This window comes from Taudactylus pleione, unplaced genomic scaffold (assembly GCF_031769625.1).
Source record: "Taudactylus pleione unplaced genomic scaffold, aTauple2 ptg000282l, whole genome shotgun sequence".
NCBI classification, from domain to species: Eukaryota; Metazoa; Chordata; class Amphibia; order Anura; family Myobatrachidae; genus Taudactylus; species Taudactylus pleione.
The window spans coordinates 11622353-11646253 of record NW_028284684.1 but is presented as its reverse complement, the minus strand read 5'-3'; the positions used below and the strand labels follow the sequence as shown (position 1 = coordinate 11646253).

At 41.2% G+C, this 23901-nt stretch overlaps 1 pseudogene; it reads right to left on the bottom strand.

The window, feature by feature from the left end:
* Positions 1–229: 229 nt before the first annotated feature.
* On the bottom strand, positions 230–19427 carry LOC148512127 (uncharacterized; annotated as a pseudogene).
* Between the last annotated feature and the right edge of the window lie 4474 nt (positions 19428–23901).

The window sequence follows — 23901 nt, the reverse complement described above, 5'->3', positions numbered from 1 at the left end:
TATGTAATTTGGGGATCAAATAAAAAAGGGGCCTAATCGGAAACTTCACCTCTAAGGCTTTCCTAATGGATGAAGAAATAAAGCCTTGCGTACAAGATAATGCCAGTAAGCTATCGATTTCTTTCTTAAAATTGCACGTAGGATCTTGCGGTAGCTTCCTATAGGTACTAACATCACTATAGCTTCCTATAGGTACTAACATCACTTAGTGATAGATGTCCCAATTGTATTACGTGTCGCTCCCTTCAAACAGGATCGTTTTTTTTCCATCCATATTTGGGCACTAAGTACAATATAAGACATCATTTGACATGTTCAACTAAATTTATAGTTTATGTCATAACGTGCCCTTGCTCTAAGATGTATGTGGGCAAGACCGAGTGTACTTTAAAGGAGAGAATGGCCCAACATCGATCTGCTATTCGGGCAGCTCTTGCTTCAGGTTCCAGCGAGCAGCCAGTGGCAAGACACTTCGCCATGGCGTCACATAATCTTTCAACACTTCGCTATAAAATCATTGACCACGTTCCCCCTCTCGTTAGAGGTGGGGACCGTGGGCGCAAATTACTTCAGTGTGAGTCTCAATGGATTATGAGGTTAGACACACTTTCCCCCCGAGGCTTAAATGAAACTCTGGGGCTCCAGTGTTTTGTTTGATTACTACATTTTTTATTATGCAGGTTGGTTGTTATGCATCTGTTTATATTCTGATTACGCTTGGCTATTTGTAAGCAATGTAGGTGTCAACTCCTTGTGATTTATGTAATATTCATGTATCTGTCTGATATGTTATGATCATTATAGCGTTTAGCACATTGTGGTGTGTGCAGTATAATGATTGCGACATTTTATGGTCGTGCATAATAGATTTGTGCTTATTTGAGTTTAAATTTGTATGTTCAGTTTTTTATCTGTTCACGATGTTTGTAATAGCTAAAACTCATATTATATTGTCCACAGCCGTATTATTACATTCTATCTGTTCGCTACACATTGTGTTTATTACGCTGATTAGTTTGATCTAGAGGCCAGAGAGCACGATAGACTGTTTTTAATTATATGTCATGTGTTTTTGGTCACATTGTATTTGTGTTATTTGGTAACCATGGTGATTACCATGTTAACCATTGAATGGGAGGATGTGACGTCACTACTGGCTCTGTAGACTTCTGGTTTGGTAAGTGTAACATGTTTGTATGTATTTTATGCTTGAAAAAAAGCGCTAATAAATGGCGCTGAAACGTTGCAGACAGCATCTTGTTACATTTGGTCTTTTTCTTACACGGAGTGCCGCCTTGTGGAGATTATGTTCAGTTCGTCCTGTTTGGCAGCGACTGATGGTGGAGGGCACCCGGCCCAGGACATTGTGGAACCTGTGAGTGCCGGTGATCTGGACTTATATATATATATATATATATATATTCATATATTACATATGAGATATTATTGGGGGATGGGTGGTCATTATTTTATGATTAACAGTATAATTATAACTACTGTAACTACTTGGTGAGTTAAGCATATGGAGATGATGATTTTATCCATTTACCATCGCTGGGAATGATTCTTGTAGGGATGATAATACCTTGAAATTAACTCATATTATATTTTGTGTGAACTATTTTATTTATACGTATTTTATTATTTGATTATACTGTGTTAGCATCATGAATCTATATCTGCCATGTACTCATTGGCAATTAAGACTGGAGAACTGTGGTGTTATAGGATTTATATGTATATTTTTTGTTAATGTTATTATGGTTATGACCATTAGATACACAAAGAAGGAGCGTCATATATTTATTTTACTTCTTGTATAAGTGTATTCTATACATTTCAAACATGTTAACAACTGATTTTTCACTCACACGTCTCTTCATCACATTATCTTTCTCCTTTTTTCCTTTTGGATACTTTAAGGTTTATTATACATTTTTTCATGTCTATCACATATTTATTTTACTCTTTTCACTCTCCCTCCTTCCTAAACAATTTATTTATTTTTATTTTATTTTATTATTTCTTATATTATTATCTAAAAGGCTTCTTGTATGCACCGTTTTTCACATAATTTTTTTTACACATTATTTGGGGTAGTCTAATAAGATTTTATATCTATATCTTTTAGCAGTGGCCATTATAGATCGCACGTTATAGATTTATTTACTTGGTATTGAGAATTATGCATATTCTGTCATCCTACCATTGCCATACAATACAATCGATGTTTTGAGAGATAAGAATAACATCTTAATTAATTTCCCTTATAAATGTTATATATGTATCCAAACTAATGTCTTTTTCACATACACTAGAATAAACTAGTTTTTATGGATATGGCGGTTTCTTCATGGCTTGTTATTATATAGAACTGATCATATTTATCCCTTGATATATATTAATCTACATTACGTGGTTTATACTACGATAGTAGTAAAGTAGCATACTCTATCAGGATTGAATGAGGTCCAATCACGTGATTGGGAGGAGTGTTTACATTGTGACGGAATAGGCTGTGTAGTGAGGGAGATCATTTAACCTCTGATGCGGCCGTGACACATCACAGCCGCCCCCATTGGCTATCAGTTTCACATGACATGGAGCGATACTTTGATTGGTGGCCCTTACTTGTTAAATACTTATGTGAGTCAGACAACCGGGTTCTGCCTAGATAAAGCTATTTATACAGTGAAACGCGTTTCAGCTGGTCCTCTATATGCTCTCATGAATCATGTTTATAAATGACTATTGAAACTATGAAATATACAGTGCGGTGGTTCGAGCTGCAAGTGAGATAGTAAACAGAGAGACATTTACAGTAAAAATCACTTTCATTCTCAGGCAGCTCTATGTGAGGTGGCTTGAGCTACATATCAATCATCAATTGAGCGCTACTATTAATAAATGATAACATCATACCTTGGCAGTATATGGACTATTGTTACTTTCTGTGTATTGAGCATCACACAGAATCTATACGGTTGTGAACAGCTTCAGGTGAAACAACAGTATTGCACTGTGAAACTACACAGATACTTTAATCCGGAATAACCAGTGCAGTGTTAATTATAAACAGTGTATATTTGGAAGGTTACATCATATACCTTAATCTGTTTATTTTATGTGTATACACTGATACAACTAAAAATGTATGTTGCCATTGGAACTTAATCAGATAGTGTGAAGTGGTGCTGTTACCTAAGGCTTAACCTATAAAGTTAATATGAACCATTTCTAACATCATATTAGGCAGTTTAAACCATGGACTGCAATTTCGATCCTTGCAGATATGGTAATGCAGCAGGGGGCATCACGCCTCCTGCTGCATTTCATATCCAAGCTGCATTGTCCAACGCAGCATCGGATATTCTGCAGAACATCGGCCAGCTAAGTTGACCCATGGGGTCATGCAGCCGGCCGCCGCAGATGAGAGGAAGAAGCCAGGAAATCTCTGTCAGCCATTGGAGATCTTGGCTTCTTTCATCCCCCCCAACGGCGACGACACGCCTCCATTTTGGGAAATGGAGTGCATTGCCGCCCCCTCCTCTCCCACAAATGGCAGCAGACTGTCAATCACTGACAGTCTGCTGCCAGACTCCGGTCATGGTCATGCGTCTGGTCATGGTCATGCGTCTGCGGGAATCTCCATTCAGCAGTGCACTGCTGAATAAGGCACATAATACAGTACTGATATTACACTATGACATAGTAGGATTAGTGTTATAATGTGAATTTATGAATGGCACTAATTAAGTGTGAGATTGCAAGTACTAATTCCATATATTTGTGAGTAATCAGCATTGTAGTGAAACACCATTGAACAGGATAGCCAGTGAATTTGACACTGCTATTCATGAGAATTTAATAACACTCTCACGAAACAACATATATCTGGAGATTCCTATATCTTCTATGGCTTATGTATGTAGCTCCTCATTCACATTGAGTGTAATTCACTCAATCCAGTATCAGGCGTATGATACAGATTGTCTCGATTTATAACCACCTTGCCTAATGTGGAGTGGATGTTTGTATGTTGTTAAATACATTAGATCTTATCCGTATTCCACATATCCACATCATCTAGTTGCAGTGCAGCAATTAATTTTAGAAGAGACCGATTAGTGGACCTTGCATTTTAATTATAATCTCTTCACATTTTCTTAATTTATGCACGAAGTCTATCTATATGTTAGTTAGTATTACATTTTAACCTTATAACCTTATATTTCACTGTATGTACCCCATAGAATGGTATAATTTTATACCAATAGGAATAATACAATTTTTTCTTTTGTGTGCCCACTAAATACAACCCCTAGCTCCTTTTTTGTTACGTTATAAGCTAACTAACTAACCTAGCCTAGCCACTGCCTAGCCTACCCTTCTTACCCTCCTGCAGTTATGTGACCAATGACGCTGAATCACCATGCAAGGGACTTATATCGGATCCAAAACTCGCAAGATCCGATGCCGGGAAGATGACAGCACGCCTCATTTTCAGATCCAAAAAAATAATGCAGGGATCCGAGCAGCGGCTTGGATCTCCTCTGATATGCAAAGTTCGGGTGGGTTTCTGTCCAAAATACAGAAAGTAAAATCCAGTAAGAAGAGTTTTTCGTCCTGTGGACACTGTAAGGCTTGCAAGTACATGGTCTCCAAACAATGGTTTTATGACAAATATAACAACAAATGGTCCATAACCACGCCTATAACATGTAAAAAGTCTATGCTGGTGGTCCTTGTTACTTAGTTAATCACTATGTTCTCATGTAGTTTTTTGATTTTCTGTTTTGTTGTTTTTCCCATGCTAATAAGATATATGTTATCTCTTTGTTAATGACTGGTTGCATTATCGTCTCACTGATGTCTCATATATGATTTATGTTAGGAAATGTCTTGTCTTAAACCTCTTGTGTGCCCCCCTCCCCCACACCCTTTCCCCCTTGAAAAACATCATATATATTTTGCATGTTCTCTTTGAACATATATATTTTCCCCTATCTAAAACTGGGACATGACTGATCTCAATATAGGTTCACTTAACTTGGGTGGTTTACACTCACCTGCTAAAAGATCTAAAATGTTAATGTATTTGACTAAACAGAAGCTGGACCTAGCTTTTTTGCACGGATCCCACTTGATACCTGCAGAAATGGCTAAATTGCAGATGTTACAGTGGCCTGTAATAGCAGCCTCCTCATGCAATTCCAAAGCAAGAGGGGTTGTTATTCTAGCAAAAAAACAATTACATATTGAGACTCTCTCTGTTATATCTGACCCAGAGGGGCGGCATGTCATAGCATTCATTTCCATTCAAGGGACGGAATTCAATTGTTTTTGTGGTCCGGATTTCCCGTCTAAAGTGACGGGAGATTGCGGGCCGCTATTCAATTGTTCCAGCTTTTCGCGCTGATCGCGCCCAAGGTGGTAGGGTTTAGCCACGTAAATCGGCTTCCCCGACCAAAGTGCTGGGCGCATCACGAAAAGTGCCGTTTGGGCGCCCAAACAAGTCACTTTTCACCCATTTCAGCTGGCACCCCCCTGGGGCTGTGAGCTGAAATGGAGCGATGGCAGCTGATCGGGTCCAACAGGAGCAACAATTGAATAGCTCCGTTGGGCGCGAAGAGGGCTGAAAACAATTGAATTCAACCCAATGTGTCAAATGCATTCACTGCAATATTTATGCTCCCAATACTTATTCCAAAATGTTATTTTAGGAAAGACTTGCCATTTTAAGTACCCATTGTAATGAACAGTTAATTGTTGGTGGTGACTTTACATAGAAAGAGACTACATGTGCATGTCTGCAGCGCTATCTTTCTTCTATCAGCCTTTCTATTTCCCAGGGTCACTGACATGCGAATAGTACCTACTGTATATGCAGCTCAGACCATGCTTAGGAATGGATGTCTCTGAATTTGAGTATAGTTACGAGAGGCTCTAAACAATGGAAATTCTCTTCCTATTTTTCACAATCTGTAAAATTTTGCAGTAGATTAGAAGCTGCATGGGAGGAATACAAACTGATAATGCTGATCATTTAGAAAATAACCCCCTTCTGTTTTGGCAGCCAGTGAAAGCAGTGGTGAGAGGTGTCATAATATCTTATGTCTCTGCGCACAACCAGCAATATTCTGCCTCATATTTAGAAATTCAGACAGAATTTAGACAGGCTCTAACAGAAGCCTATCTGAATTTTAAGCAGTTTCCCTCCCCATTCACCAAACATATTTATCTTACTACTAAAATTCATTTTGATGAATTCCTACGAAATATGGGTGATAAATACCCTTTTCACGTTAATTATCCTTTCATTAATTCGGAAACAAGGCAGGCCGTCTCCTAAATAATTATTGGATGACACTCGTGCACCTGTGTAGATGGCTCTCTCACTCTCTCATGACCTTCCGACACAAAAATTGCCAAGGAAATGAGCAAATTCTATGAAAATTTATATTCCCAACCTGATTCCTCTCATCTGCCTGACTCTCACAGCACTAATATATATAGTTGACTCTTTTCCCCTTTCAGAACATCAACTTTCAGAGTGGGATTCCTTACCATTTCTTACTCTGGATCCTGAGCTAGCAAATACTCTCTCATCTCCTGTGACCCTGACTTTTTGATTCAGCACCTAAAACTGGGCAAAGCCCCTTGCTCTGAATGGAGATTTCTGTAAGATCCTTCAAAATAGGATAGGCAACACTTTAGTCGCAATCAAATTTACAATCAAATTATTTCCACCAATTCCATCCTGTTATATTTTAATTTTGCTGTGATAAAGTACTCCCTAAACCAGGTAGGAACCTTTCTACCTGGTTCGTATAGACCGATCTCACTTCTTGACCTTGATTACAAGAATTTTACTAAGAATAATTCATATTCATTAATAATCAAGAACAATAAATGGATCACAGCCATCCACTTCTCAAAATAGTTACATATTTTAAAGCAGAGATTTATCATAATTCCTCAAAAATGTATTAAAAATGCAGCTCTGTTAAAACCTCAACCCAACAGCAGTTTCGTATGTAACACATGCCTACATTTGATGTGCCACCAGGAGATGCCAATAACAGCTAGTAGACAGCTCCCATTGCTCTAATAGTTAATATGGTGAAGCAGCTCCCTACACAGACTCGAGCAGCCAATCAGGATGGAGAGGTGCTCTTGAGAGAGTTGAGTACCGTATATTAACTACTGTACCACATTGGGAGACAACTTTGCATCATGCACGTCAGATTGGAGGTCCAGTTTAAATTATGAGTAACCAGATTGGGGTGGGATTTATATAGTGCTCACCAGTTTGACCCTAGCTCTTATACACTACTTCCTGAATTGGCATATTACAATATATATTAGCCACTTGATATGAATGAAATTGCAGCAAAATTTGATGCAATGCTATAGTAGTTGTTGTAGGCTGTATAGCAGAAATGCAAAACTTGATGAGGCTTCCTTTTATTTTTGCAATTAGCATTTATCCCTTGAAATGATATGTAAGGTTACTTTACTAGAGGACCTTTCTGTGTTTTGAGGATAATAACAAAGGATAAATGTAAAAAAATCATTGAGTATACTACTACAGTAGTTGAGTAGACATATTAGTTAATCTGATTTTTGAAGTATGATTCAAGATTCAGAGTGAAAATAAGTGGGTATTTTCTTTGCATCACATGCAGTCTGCAATGCTAAGCTGCAATCAGTTTGGGACTTTGTAAATTGCCACAGATTGGATGCAGTCGGTGTTTTCATCCTTTAAACTGAATGTGATATGTGGCGACTCAGAAACTGCAAGTCAAACTGTTGCATTAAATAAATGTCCTTACTTTCGTCAGTTTCTTTAAAAACAATTAGTACTATCTGATTATTGGGGCCAAATTTTATTGAGCCCCATTCAGCTAATACATACATTGGGTCTAGTTATAGCTGCATTTGTAAAATTTATCTTGATAAAGTAGAGTTGGTGCTTTTTCCCCTGCTAAAGTGTAAATACTGGTATGCTTAGAGTTCAACCGGGAAGCATGTACTCTATACTTATATTTGTCTATGAGCAAAGCACCTTTATATAACTTGTTTTCCTTAATTTGAAGATGTTCTTGAGCTTTAGTTTTTATCTAATATTTCTAGCATCAGATAATACTATTTATGGAAATGTACAACTTAGACTTCATATGAACTAACTAGGCACTTAACTTCTCTGTTTTAAAATTAATGAATTTTTTTGTACATCACAAATATCTGCAAATCTATGATTATTATATAAAAAAGATTACAACATTTTAACAACTTTCCACCTTTGCAACAACCTCTCTTACTTATTTCTACAATCTCTTCTCCTGATATTGCTGTACGAATAGCCCTTATTAAGTGGTTCCAGTGGTTCTGCATTCTCCAACTTCATTGTCAGCCGTAGCACACTAAGTATGACATGACATATTTAAATCTTGTACTTATAGTGACTTCCTCAGTTATGTCGCTATATACTGTGCCATCCCAATATAAATACTCTAAACACTGCAAACAAACATACTTCTAATCTCTAATCTCTCCTCTCTGCTCAGGCTTCTAACCACAAACAAACACATTTTTAATACTGTACATTTAAGTCTATTCTCACCCCTCCCTCACCAAACCTGCTGACTATCACCAGTGCCCAAGATCTTGCTTTCTACTTCAAGGCAAGATTGATAAGATCAGACATAAAACTGTATTCCCTCCCGCAGTCGGCAACCTGCTCAATACCTTTGCTTTACCCCCTGGCACCTTCTCTCCATTTGATCCAACAAATGAAGATGAAGTGTCCACTATCTTCTCATCTTCCTACTCTACTAACTCTCCTCTTAATTCTATACATCCACAAATAAATGGATCCCTGCCTCCTGTGCTCATCACAAGTTTAACTAATATCTGTTATTTCTCTATCTTTCTAATGGTATCTTATTATCCAATCATGCAGTGATTACTCCTATTTCGGAAAAAAATTGACACAAACTCTCTCTCAAATTACTGCCTCATCTCTTCGCATCTTTGCCCCTTCAAACATTTTGAGAACCTTGTCTACACTCATCTCACACACTTTTGTGTCTCAAACACCCTACTGACCTTCAGTCTGGCTTTCATTCCCAACATTTCACAGAGTCTGCACTGACTAAGGTGGTCAATGGTTTTATCACTGCTAAAGGTAATTACTTATTTAGAATTTTCCTGGATATCTCTTCTGCATTTGACACAATTGAGTACTCTCTTCTTATACCAACACTACATTTCCTCGGTCTTCAGGATAATATACAATTCTGATTCTCCTCCTACTTATCATTCTGTGTTGGTTTCTATTGATTCAGTTACTCTGTGCCTCCTTTATCAGTTGGAGTACTACAAAATTCAAAACTAGGTCTATTGCTCTTGTCTTTATATACACCACTACTCTCTGTAGCCAAATTAAGGTCCTTCATATTTCAGTATTATTGTTGTGCGGGGATGTAGTGATATTGCTGGTGGACAGGATGCCAGCTGTCATAATGCCAAGCACCAGAATCCTGCCGCCCGGCATAATGCAGATACCGATATACCGAATGAGATAGGGATACCGGCGTCGGCATCCTGAACCGCCAGAATCTCGAACCTACTTGGCCAGGTAAGTATGTGCTTGTCCCCGGGGAAAGGGAGGTTAGGTTTAGGCTCCCCCGACAGGAGTTAGGCACCCCCCTGGGATTGTTAGGGTTAGGCACTACTAAGGGGGTTAGGGTTAGGCACCCCCCCCGGGAGACTTAGGTTTAGGGTGTGGGGAAGGGGGGTTAAGGTTAGGCACCACAAAAGGATGGTTAGGTGGGGACAGGGGAGGGATAGTGCACTTACCTTCCCTCTTCAGGATTTTCACTTGTCGGGCTTCCGCTGTGGGAATTTGAACCGGCGGTTCTTCAGTCGCCAGTATTTCATACTATAATCACTGGATTTATCATAATCTGTGTTTGGCCATGTTACTGAATGTCTTTCTGGCATTTAGTCTTGGATGTTACCTCAGTCTGTATATTTCAAGATCACAATTAATAATTTCTACCAGTCAACAGATGTTACATATATCTCTATTTCTGTTAACATTAGAACAATAAACTCTACTTCTTAAGCTCAATGCCTAGGTGTACCCTTGATACAGGACTGTCCTTTCCACCTCACATTCAATCTGTATCCATGTCCTGTTAAACATTTTCAGAATAAGCACATATCTCATACAAGACACTGTAAAAACTTTAATTCTTGCATTCATTATCTCCCACATTGGCTTTTGCAATAACTTCCATTCAAAGTTACAGGACTTTTTTCTTGCTGCACTCACTCTGTCCATCTTACAACAAAACTATCTTCTAGCCTCCAAACCTTCAAGCATTTTCTTAAATTTGCCTCTTCAGACAATTATCAAATTCTTAAACCACCCATATAACCCCCAAAAGAGTTTGTATGCCCAATTACCACCTTTTAGCACAGTTCACACAAAACCTACACGTGTTCTCATTCTACACTCAAACTACACTCCATCCCCAAACCAACACTGCTGTTTGACTGGATCATATAGCCATCAAGATATTGGTCATGTTTCAGTACTAAAGATGGTGCATCTATGCCAGTGTTGGCTAACCTTGACACTCCAGCTGTTAAGGAACTACATAACCCAGCATGCACTGCTACATTTTTGCCATTAGGGCATGCTAAAACTGTGGCAGGGCATGCTGGGATATATAGTTCCACAACAGCTGGAGTGTCAAGGTTAGCCAACACTAATCTATGCTTTGTTGTAGAATATGTACCTATGGTGTGCTCCACTGCCTTATTGTGCAGAAGAGGGCATGGTCATGGCATTGTGGGGAGGTGGACATGGTTAGGCCTTATTTGCATTGCCAGGCCTTTAGAGAGTCCCAAGCCTGGGTACTTTCTACTCAAAACTCTCCTCGCTCTCAGCACCGTGGAACAATACAGTTTTTATCCTGGCTTGACCAAAATGCAATTTGTGGCAATTATCCTCATGCATTGAACTACTGTTCTTCCATTGATTGTCAGCTTATGAGCAGCACCCGCTTACTGAGCGGTGGGCATAAACAGCCCTCCAGCTGCTGTTGAACTACATGTGCCAGCATGCACTGTCAAAGTTTTAACATGAGCTAATTGCAAAACTGTGGCAGGACGCGCCAGCTTTTACCTCTATCTCTATCTCTGCTAGTACCCAGTCTCATCTTAGTGTTGAATACAGAAATCACTACAAACACGCCAAAAGAAAATTCTCTACAAACTAGAGGTGGTGAGACATATGAGATGGCTGCAATAACAGCTATATGGCCTGTCATATTGAAAAAAAAAATGTGTTCAAGAGAAGACATATTCAAACAGGAGGCCCTGATTGGCAGTGCCTTATCTTGCTCTTTATTGGCTGTCTGGCTATTAAACTGCCCAGATCCGCTTGTTTTAACTTTGTGTGACTGGGGCTATGTTGAACAAGTTGCATCCAGGACATGCGTTTGTGCTTTTTAGAATTATGCTGCCATTTTTAAAAATATTTTATTATCAGGGGCAAAAAAAATTACTCATTACTTTTAAAAGGCACACTTAATATTTTTTTAAGGGGACATTCGTTTATTTTTATGAGCACAAGTAATTACTAAGGGAGCCGGTTATTTCATTTTTATCTTGTTCTTTCACCCAGACCCAGAGGACTGGACCTAATGTTGGATAGCACAGACTTATTAGAGAAAGGGGAATGGGCTATATATATATTTAAAAAAAAAAAAACATACAGAGATAACCAAAACTGCCAGGTATATGTGGGGTTTAAACCGTCGCACATCATTGGTAGTCCAATGATTTAAAGGTCAAAATCATCATCGATTTACCATCAAATAGATACGCTGGTCGAAAAGTTATGTTTTACATTGTATTGACATTTCCTTTTCTTATCTATCTACAGTCATCTTTCGAAGAAATGTAATGAGGCTCAGCAGTTCACAGATAGAGCCAGAGCCAAATCTGGTCCTTTCATAATCTATGGGCAACTAGATACTTCGTTCTTGCAATATTCCTTTTTGACATCTCTGCACTTAGGGCCTGATTCAGCAAGGATCGCAATTGCAAAGCTGCACGCAGGCAGCTTTACAATTGCGACCTTTGCAATAATGCAAATGCAGCAGGAGGTGTATGACACCCCCTGCTGCAGTCACTAACCCATCGGAGGTCCCTGGCTGGGATCACCATTGTGACCATCGGTGGACGGCGCTGGGCAGCCGGACAGCTGAGTAAGCCTTAACTTACTCAGGGTGGCCAGCTTGCGAGCCCAGAAGACTGCGTACATCCACGCAGTCTCTGGGCTTGCCACTCCTGGAAAACGGGGCGGACTATCATACACTTGTGGCTATTTCCTGGTTATAGCTCATAGTAAACATGCATTTATTAATATTTTTCATAATTTTTAAAAATTTTATTCCCGGATAGATCCGACTTAGAATACTACAGTAGGTGAGCATCTCTGTTTATTGCAAAGATATGCCTTTGTTGGCATACCACTTGATGTGTTCATCTAAGAATTCATTAATGTTTGTTACAACCTTGAAAATACTGTAAAGGTTTCCTTTTTTGCTCATCCTTTCCTTACAGTGGAAGACATTGCTCATACAGAAACTGCATGATAATAACAGTTGCTGTCATAACTTACACCAGTCACACATTTCAAATTCCATTTGGGTATCTGATTGTCGACACAAGCAAAGCTCACTCTTCTTGCACATCTAGCCAATTTGGTTGTTTGTGAATTCCACTATACTCATTAGTTAAAAATTCAGTTTTCTGAAAGCTTCAAATTAATAAAACCTTGTGTAAACAACCCGCAGTTTAGGGCTACACATTTTTAGGTAAAGCAATATAAACTGCCTTTGAAATGTGAATAGCAGACTAGGGGTGAAAGGGCTCAGATTTCTGAAATCCGAACCCCCCCCGATCCCCCCGATCCGAGGCCGATCCGAGTCAGGCTCGACTTTTCCCGCCCGACTCTGATCTGAAATCGAGGCAAAACGTCATCATCCCACCTTCCGGGTCTCGCGGGTTTTGGATCCTATATAAGGAGCTCGTGTCGGCGCCATTTTCTCACTCTGCTGTGGACAATGAAGAGGAAGGGTGGGAGTTAAGGCAGGCTGGGCTGTGTAGTGCAGTGTAGTGCAGTGTAGTGTTGTGCTGTGCTGTGCTGCGCTGTGCTGCTGTTGTCCATAGGGGCTGTGTCAACTCCTCCAAAGTCCATAGGGGCTGGCTGGACTGTGTTGTGCAGTCAGTTGTCCATAGGGGCTGTGCCCACTCCAAAGTCCTGTGCAGTGTCCCAGTCCTAAAGGGGTGCTGTAGTGTTGTCCAGGGGGTGCTCTGTCCATCAGGGGTGCTCCCCCCAAGTGCAAAAAAAAATTATATTTTTTCTGTGTTTGTGAATTTTGTGCACAGAAGCCGCACGTGCATCAACAAAGTAGTGCCAAGCGTGCGCCTGTGTCAAAAGTAAAGGGCCGGCTGGCTTGACCATTAAAGGGTGCTGTAACCCCCAAAGTGCACTCCAAACAAAATAAAAAATATTTTCTGTGTTTGTGAATTGTGTGCACTGTGGCTGCACGTGCATCAACAAAGGAGCAGCGCCAAGCGTGCGCCTGTGTCCCATTAGTAAAGGGCCAGCTGGCTTGTCCGTTAAAGGGTGCTGTAATCCCCAAAGTACACTCCAAACAAAAAAAATATATATTTTCTGTGTTTGTGAATTGTGTGCACTGTAGCTGCACGTGCATCAACAAAGTAGTGCCAAGCGTGCACCTGTGTCATCAGTAAAGGGCCGTTTGGCTTGACCCTTAAAGGGTGCCGTAACCCCCAAAGTGCACTCCAAACAAAATAAAAAAATATTTTCTGTGTTTGTGAATTGTGTGCACTGTAGCTGCACGTGCATCAACAAAGGAGCAGCGCCAAGCGTGCGCCTGTGTCCCATAAGTAAAGAGCCGGCTGGCTTGTCTGTTAAAGGGTGCTGTAACCCCCAAAGTACACTCCAAACAAAATAAAAAAATATTTTCTGTGTTTGTGACTTGTGTGCACTGTGGCTGCACGTGCATCAACAAAGGAGCAGCGCCAAGCGTGCGTCTGTGTTCCATTAGTAAAGGGCCAGCTGGCTTGTCTGTTAAAGGGTGCTGTAACCCCCAAAGTACACTCCAAACAAAAAAAAATTATGTTTTCTGTGTTTGTGAATTGTGTGCACAGAAGCCGCACGTGCATCAACAAAGTAGTGCCAACCGTGCGCCTGTGTCATAAGTAAAGGGCCATCTGGCTTGACCATTAAAGGGTGCTGTAACCCCCAAAGTGCACCCCAAACAAAATAAAAAATATTTTCTGTGTTTGTGAATTGTGTGCACTGTGGCTGCACGTGCATCAACAAAGGAGCAGCGCCAAGCGTGCGCCTGTGTCCCATAAGTAAAGAGCCAGCTGGCTCATTTCTTAAAGGGTGGTGTAACCCACAAAGTGCACTACTCTCCAGCAAAAATAAAAAAATATTTTCTGTGTTTGTGTGCGCCTTAGCCGCACGTATATATCAATATAACATAAATGGAGGACCAAACTTTCTCCGATAAAAATAAAATAGGGAAAGATCAAGAACCACTTCCTCCTAGTGCTGTTGCTGCTGCTAGGAGTTGTTCATCATCCCAGAGAGGAAGTAGGAATACCACTACATTTACTAAACAATTGACCCTCCAACAGTCCCTAGCGAGGAGGATGAAGTACGACAGCAGTCATCCTGAAGCAAAACGTATAACTGAGGCCTTGACTGCTATGTTGGTGCTAGACGTTGGTCCAGTATCCGACATTAGTGCAGTGGGATTTAGACAATTGATGGAGGTAGTGTGTCCCCGGTTCCAAATCCCGTCTAGATTCCACCTGCATCCTCAAAGCAGCATCAACAAGCGTGCGTCTGTCTGTTAAAGGGTGGTGTAACCCTCAAAGTGCCCTCCACAAACAATAAAAAAATTCTTCTTTTTTTTTCTGTCTTTGTGAAATGTGTGGGCTGTAGCCGCACCTGCATCCTTAAAGCAGCAGCAACAAGCGTGCGTCTGTCTGTTAAAGGGTGGTGTAACCCTCAAAGTGCGCTCCACAAACAATAAAAAAATTCTTATTTTTTTTCTGTCTTTGTGAATTGTGTGGGCTGTAGCCGCACCTGCATCCTCAAAGCAGCAGCGACAAGTGTGCATCTGTCTGTGAAAGGGTGGTGTAACCCTCAAAGTGCGCTCCACAAACAATAAAAAAATTCTTATTTTTTTTCTGTCTTTGTGAATTGTGTGGGCTGTAGCCGCACCTGCATCCTCAAAGCAGCAGCGACAAGCGTGCGTCTGTCTGTTAAAGGATTACATCAGTGACAGCATCCAGGTAGGCATGTCAGACAGTCCGTACATGTACTGGCAGGAAAAAGAGGCAATTTGGAGGCCCCTGTACAAACTGGCTCTATTTTACCTGAGTTGCCCCCCCTCCAGTGTGCACTCCGAAAGAGTGTTTAGTGCAGCCGGGAACCTTGTCAGCAAAAGGCGTAGGAGGTTGCTTCCACAAAATGTGGAGAAGATGATATTCATAAAAATGAATTATCAACTCTTCCAGGGAAACCAGCCTCCAGATCGTACAGAGGGACCTGTGGTGGTGGATTCCAGTGGGGACGAATTAATACTTTGTGAGGATGAGGATGTACACAACACTGAAGAGGGTGAGGAATCGGTGAATGAGGAGGATGAGGACGACATCTTGCTCCGTAGAGCCAGTTTGTGCAAGGACAGATTAATTGCCAGCTTGTTTTGTGGGGGCCCAAACGAACCAATCATTTCAGCCACAGTCGTGTGGCAGACCCTGGCGCTGAAATGATTGGTTTGTTAAAGTGTGCATGTCCTGTTTATACAACATAAGGGTGGGTGGGAGGGCCCAAGGACAATTCCATCTTGCACCTCTTTTTTTTCTTTGAATTATGTACTATTTGGGGCCTAGTTTTTCAAACTGCCATCCTGTCTGCCACTGCAGTGTCACTCCTAGATGGGCCACGTGTTTTTGCCGCCCACTCGTGTCACTTAGCATAGTCATCCATCTACCTCGGTGCAACCTTTTGGTCATAAAAACACTATTGTGAGGTGTGAGGTGTTCAGAATAGACTGGAAATGAGTGGAAATTAAGGTTTTTGAGGTTAATAATAGCATAGGAGCAGAAAAATCAACACATTCTGTGATTTTAGCTGTTTTTATGCTTTTTTAAAAAAAAATCCAGATCCAAAGCACAAAACCCAGAACCCAAAACACCGAAGGGTGGTTTTGGCAAAACCAATCCAGATCCAAAACACGAAGAAAGATCCAGATCCAAAACCAAAACACGAAAAGTGGCCGGTGCACACCCCTATAGATCCACTTATACTCTAAAATGTCCTTGTCCTTTAAATGCATATGTGTGAAGTAGGATTTATTGCAAACATACATTATTGTATATGTTCCAAATTCAGCACTGGAAATATTTTTCCCCTAAGAAGCAATTTCAATTGACATATCCACATTTTTAAGCACAGTATGTCCTTGTTTGTTTTCCAGTATATAAACCGGCATCTGTGTGCTAATCGCCTATCTCATTGTCAATCACCTCCAACTCTAAGGTGTATATGTAATGGTTTTAAAAAAAAATTGGGATTGTTACAAACTGCCTGATGTATTAAAGGCAAAACTGCCAGATTTACAGACACACCTCAATGTAAATCATTATCCTGAATATAATTTGTTAGATATAGTAAACTGCAAGTTCAGAAATTGTTAATAATCAAGCCTAAAACAAATCACCAAGTGCCACTGTCGGAATGATTGCTCAAACTGCCCGTGGTCAGAGACAGAATAATATATAATAGGCACATTAAACATAGGTGTTTAAGAAACATAGAAACATAGAATTTGACGGCAGATAAGAACCACTTGGCCCATCTAGTCTGCCCTTTTTTACCTTTTGGTAACCTCAACCCTATGTGATCCTCAGTTCTTTGTAAGGATATTCTTATGCCTATCCCAAGCATGTTTAAATTGTTCTACTGTCTTAGCCTCTACCACCTCTGATGGGAGGCTATTCCACTTATCTACTACCCTTTCTGTGATGTAATTTTTCCTCAAATTTCCTTTGAATCTACCTCCCTCCAGTTTCAGTGTATGTCCTCGTGTTTAGTTTTAGTATTGCTCTTCTTTTGAAGAATGTATACCTCCTGCACCTTGTTAAAACCCATGATATATTTCAAAGCTTCTATCATGTCCCCCCTTTCCCTTCTCAGTTCCAGACTATATATATTGAGATCTCTTAGTCTTTCCTGATAAGTTTTGTAATGTAGGCCATGCACCATTTTAATTGCCCTTCTTTGTACAGTCTCTTATGTATTTATATCTTACTGGAGATGTGGCCTTCAGAACTGAACACAGTATTCTAGATGAGGCCGTACCAATGATCTATACAATGGCATTATTATTACTTCTTTCTTCCTGCTACTAATTCCTCTCCAACGCAGCCAAGCATCTGATTTTCCTTTCTAATTGCTTTGTTACATTGCTTACCCGCCTTTAAATCACCTGAAATAGTGACTCCTAGATCCCTTTCCTCCTCTGTAATTTCCATTAGAGTACCCTCAATACTATATTTAGCTTTTGGGTTCTTGAGACGCAGGTGAATAATTTAGCATTTTTTAGCATTAAACTGTAGTTGCCATGTTCTTGACCATTCCTCTAGTCTAGCTAGATCCTCCAACATTTGTCTTACCCCTCCAGGTGTGTCTACCCTGTTGCATATTTTAGTGTCATCTGCAAAAAGGCATACTTTCCCTCTAATGCCATTTGCAATGTCACCAACAAATATACTAAAAAGCACTGGTCCAAGTACAGAATCTTGGGGTACACCACTTGTCACAATTCCTTCCTGAGACTGCACTCCATTTTCTACAACTCTGTTTCCTATTCTGCAATCAAGTTTTTGTCCATTTAACCATCTTATAATCCAGTCCCAAGTTTTCAAGTCTATTTATCAGTCTGCATTGTGGGTCCGTGTCAAAAGCCTTACTAAATTCTAGATAAGCTACATCTATGGCCCCCCCCTTGATCTATTACATTAGTCACCAAGTCAAAAAAATCAGTAAGATTTGTTTGGCATGATCTCCCCCTAGTACACCCCCATGCTGTTTGGGATCCTGTAAATTGTCGGATTTGAGATGTTCCACAAGTCTTTCTTTTCATAGTGATTCCATTACTTTCCCTACTACTGATTTAAGGCTCACTGGTCGAGTTACTTGCCTTTTCCTTGCTTCCACTTTTGTGCAGTGGGATTACATTTGCTCTTTTTCCAGTCCTCTGGAATTACTCCTGTAGCTAGAGACTGGTTGAATAATTCTGTTAATGGTGTTACCAGCACACCTATAGGCTCTTTTAGTATCCTTGGATGTATCTCATCTGGCCCCATTGATTTGTCCACTTTCAGTTTTGTCTGTTCTGTTAGGACCTTTTCCTCTGTAAATATACTTGTATCTACCTCATATATATCCTTGCAACTTAACTGTGGCCCCTTTCCCTCTCCTTCTGTAGTGAATACCGAGCAAAAATAACCATTTCGATGATCTGATATGGCCTTGTCTCCCTCCACAAGACTCTCACTGTCTATCTTCATTCTTATTATTCCACCATTTAATTTTCTTCTTTCATTTATATACTTAAACAATTTTTTGGCCCCTTTACTTACTGTCTGGGCCATTTTCTCTTCAGCCTGTGCCCTTGCAAATCTGATCACCTTCTTGGTCTCCTTCCTTCTGACAAGACACCTCTTTGTCTTCATTATTATGAGTCTGCTTATATTTCCTAAATGTCCTCTTTTTTGCTTTCACACTAGCTGATACTTCTTTTGTAAACCATACTGTCTTCCTTTTCCATGTGCCTTTCCTAACCCATTTGGTAAAAAGATCTGTTGCTTTCTCTACTGCACTTAGTAATTCTTCCCAGCTCTCCTGCACTCCTTCCAAGTTCCTCCAATCTGCCAATGAATTGCTTACACATCTCCCCTTCTCTGCAAAACCAGCCTTCCTAAAATCTAACACCTTTGTTTTTGTGTGGCATGAGTCAAATCTTGTCTTTATACTAAAACCATACTGCTTGATGGTCACTGGTTCCTAGGTTCTCTCCAACACTTACATCTGATATACTATTGCCATTTGTGAGTATGATGTCTAGTATAGCATCTTTGCCAGTGGGCTCCCTCACCAGTTGCTTGAGGGATGCTCCCTGAAAGGCATTTAGAAAGTCCCTACTTCTAGTGGAACTTGCAAAAGAGCCCTCCCAATTTACATCTGGTAGATTAACATCTCCCATGATTATTACCTATCCTTTTAAAGTCATTTTAGTGGCGTCTTGCAAAAGGTTTCTGTCCAGTTCCTCCCCACACTTACTCTCTGAAAGCCACAGAAGGTCCAAAAGACCTTTCCACCTAAACCCTCTCAACCCAATCCAGCGGATTCCGCAAGGATCTGACCTAGCACAAGGATGTCTGGTAGCCCAGAAAACAAAAGAGTGTCCTACAATCCACACTCAACAATCTTTTCCCCAAAAAACTGAAATGTGAAACTTTATAACAAAGCATTAGTAATGTATAATCATTAAACTTTTAACCAAGACAGGGGAAAACTGAGTTATTTGGGTTACCCAGATGGAGGTGAATAACATAAAACCTCTATTTCTTTTTGAGGGCAAAAGTTAAAAGAACTCTAAATCCCCCCTAGCGGCAGGTGGCATAAGGCCCTGGGTTTACCAAAGAACATACTTGCAGGGAGCACCGCTACTTCTGTAATTTAACGCTTCCTAAATAACCTTTGAAAGCAGAAGACTTCCGCCTACCTAAATGTTTAATTATCTCAGCAGAACAACCTGACTCTGCCGCACATGTTGCCATGTTGCCTAAGTAGCCTTATCACTGGCTGACAAACCGACCTTTGATTATTGATAGCTTGCACCACCCCCAGGTTATCGCACCAAAATATGATTCTACGATTGCTACGTTTTAAAGCCCAAATATCAACCGCTACAACAATGGGAAAGAGTTCCAAAATAAGTAAATTGCCCATCAAACCCTCAAATCACCTCGACTCAAGCTTCCGCGCACCACTCTCCCTCAAAAACACACTGAAGCCCAATGACTCTGATGCAGCCGTATACAACTATAGCTCGGCATTGGCCACTGGTGCTGGAAGCCAAATGTGAACCCCATTAAAATCACGTAAAAACCTCAACCAGATCCTAAAATCATCTTTCATTTCAACGGAAAGGCGAATCATGTAATGGGGATTTTTTTTCACCCGCTGATGCTCACTTCAACCTACGACAGAATACCTTTCCCATTGGAATGACTTGACAAGCGAAATTGAGCAGACCTAGGAAGGACTGCAGCTGCTTCAAAGACCTAGGAAGGACTGCAGCTGGTTTTTAGCTGAAACCAAACTTAACAATAACTCACTAAGTTTCTGCACCTTTTCACAGGGTAATCTGCACAGGCCCAAATTGGTGTCGACTTCAATACCTAGATAAGACAATCTAGTAATTGGCCCTTCCATCTTTTTCTGACTGATGGGAACTCCCATCACTGAGAAAAAAGCCTGAACCAAAAAAGCAGCTCACCACAAACGTCACTATTACTTGGCCCTATTAATAAAAAATCATCCAAGTAATGCGCAACACCTGACTGATCAGTACCCACCTGAATACACCACTGTAAGATGGAACTAAAACGGTCAAAAAAGGAGCATGAAATAGAACAGCCCATAGGTAGACATTTGTCTACATAGTATGAACTGCCTACCTTAAAACCAATATATGGAAAAGAACCAGGATGTAGGGGAAGCAACCTAAAGGGCAGACTCAATATCTAACTTTGCCAACAAAGCCCCTTTCCCAAAACCCTGCACGATAGAGCATCCTCGAATGACTGTTAAGTGACGCTGCAATTCACCGGATCTAAAGCGACATTCACCAAACCATCTTCCGGGTAAGACAGGTGCTGTATTAACCTTCTTTGGTACCACACCAAGAGGTGGAATATAAAGGTCAGACAATGGGAGCGAGGTAAAAGGGCCGCACATTCTACCCAATCTGACCTTCAAATTTATTTTCTCTGTGACCACCTCTGGTAAATCCCTAGCGGATTTCAAATTTCTTTTGGCTAGCGCTAAAGCCGGAGGAACTAACATACAGACATGTCTATATTGGCAGCTCGTCCCTCCGGTGTGTTAAATCCCGGTCGGGCCAAAAAGGGCTGCTTACGCCCCACAGCCGCTTCAGTAGTGGGACGAGCATGCTGCGTGACCTCTAACCACACCTTTACGTCTTTGAACCCAAAATTTTAATTTTTTTGACCGTCTTGCTTTTTTCTAAAAAGCTCATTATATTGCCTCCAGAAGTTAAACCTGGCAGAAACATGCATACCTTGCACCAAATGCAAATATTTTAATATATACAAACACTCAGCCAGCCGTGTCTCGATGTAACAGGCTGCAAATACATACATCCCAGAAAGCCAATTCTGGTAACTCCTCCTAGCTTCTTCTGCTGCCGGACCCCCAGATTTCACTAAGTCCAATGCTTTCTTAGCATCATGAGTGATTGCGAACATGTCGACATATCGACCTTTCTTATTCGCTCTCTAACCTTGGACCTGACCCCCCTCAAAATTGCGGAGTTGGAGCAGTGAACCGCATCCCCCGATGCATCCGGAGCTGAGCTGGCTGCTACGCTACCCGCTCTTTTAGGACTCTTACCCTTACCCTTTAATTGCCACACAAAGTACTTCTTAAGCTTCCGCGACTTTTCTGCAGAGCTAGAAGAATCAGAAGATTCTTCCAAATGTGATAACGGGGGGCTAACATTAGCCAAAATGCTCTTCTCACCTGATCCTGATGTCAAAGGGACCACCGCCCCTACTGCAGATGTAGAAGCCTGTCCATTCATGCATGGTGCACCGACCGCACTTTGACACGATGACAACTGATTCTCTGCGACTATGGATGTGGATGTTGAAGCAGACGCTAATGCATGAACCAAAGGAACCTGCAAATTTCAAATATCTGCATCATAAACAGCAACATCAAGCGCACTAGCTGAAGCTGGCGGCTGCGGCACAACCTGTGACGATGGCAACACCTGCTTTGGAACAGGGGGCAAGGTAGGTGGAGCAGCCAGTGGAAGGGGGGGGGGTTTGAACCATTAGCTGTGGCTTGCACACTGACTAGGCACATATTGAACCTACTGCACATAAGGGTTAAACAGTGTAGGGGCAGCGACATAATGCTACGAGAATTTTCCTGCCATGAGGAAAGGAGGGGGCGCAAAACTGCTGATTAATACCTGCAAACTGCGGTTGCAATGGCTGATGGCCCAACCCCTGGCTATAATAAGGGAACCAATAAAAAGCTGGCACGGGCATACTGCCCATCACAAACTTTAATGCCTGCTCCCCACCCTGAGTACCTGCTGCACCGGAGGAACAACTTGCCTGTGCACAGAGCCCCCACCAGAAGAGGAATGGCAGCTGCCTAATTGACTAACTAATTGTCCCCTGGGAGAGGACTGGACAATACCAGGAGGAGAATAATTTAAACCCCTGGCTCTTGGAACCATGGGGGGGAATCTGAGGAGGTTAAAACCTCCTTAGTGACTAAAATTGCACCCGCAACTTGGGGGGCGGGGCTCACCCCCGGCGGTAACCAGCGAGTCCACAAGTGGGGGTATCTGAACCGCCCGCCGATCCCCAAGCCAGCCATGCACGCAGGCTGGCAGGAGAAGGGGACAGCGGGGGTTGCTGGGGACTCTGAGCAGCCGTCGCGTCCGTGACGGCTGACAAGGAGCGGGGGCCAGTGCAGCGCACCGCGGAGCACAGCAGAAGCCACGATGACCGTTAGAGGTCTCGTGGCTTTGACCAGGCAGTGGGGAGGGGAAGCACTGCGGCAGGGATGGTGCAAGGCTGGGCAATGGGTTAAATATGAACAGAAGTGTGTGACAGCAGAAACGCGAGGAGGAAGGGGGGGAAGGAGAAATTAATGAAATTTAAGATTGAAAGGAAAAGAGGAAAAGTATGAAGTAAATAAGGTAAGGGTAAGGTAAATAAACAGCTTATAAAACAAATTAGGAGAATATATAGGGACAGAAAGCGCAACCACAATACATATGGAGACACAGTGTACTTAACAGCCCGGATCATAAACTGGAAAGAGGAAGTTAAACCCCTTCTCCAGCCTTCATATAGTACTGCTAAACCCCGCCTAGATGGAGCAGCTAATAGACTGGCTATCTTGACTGACAACTACAGACCACCAATTATAACTTATCAACACCAAACCAGCTCTAGCTAGTATTACTCCAATAAAAAACAGTGCATTCTGGCCGGACCAAATTGCAATATATAGCACCTATCCCAGTGTATCAATGCCTATTTCCCTATAGATTGTAAGCTTGCAAGCAGGGCCTTCTTACCTCTATGTCTGTCTGTTCTATCAATGTTTCCAATTGTAAAGCGCAACAGAATATGCTGCGCTATATAAGAAACTGTTAATAAATAAATAATATCCTCTCAAGCTTATACAAGCATTCGAGTATTTTTACGATCAAGCCATTACATCACAATCTTTGCAAACATAGATAAATTCCATGAGACAGAAATGTAAGTAACAATATATAGCTTGCTACATGGAAATGCATTACATAATTTTTTTTAAAAACAGCTGATCTGAGTGAGACCGAATTGCAAAGCAGTAGGGAACAATATTATTATTACCATAAAATAAAGGGGGTGTATATTATTAATATATTAAATAAAGCTGCCAATAAT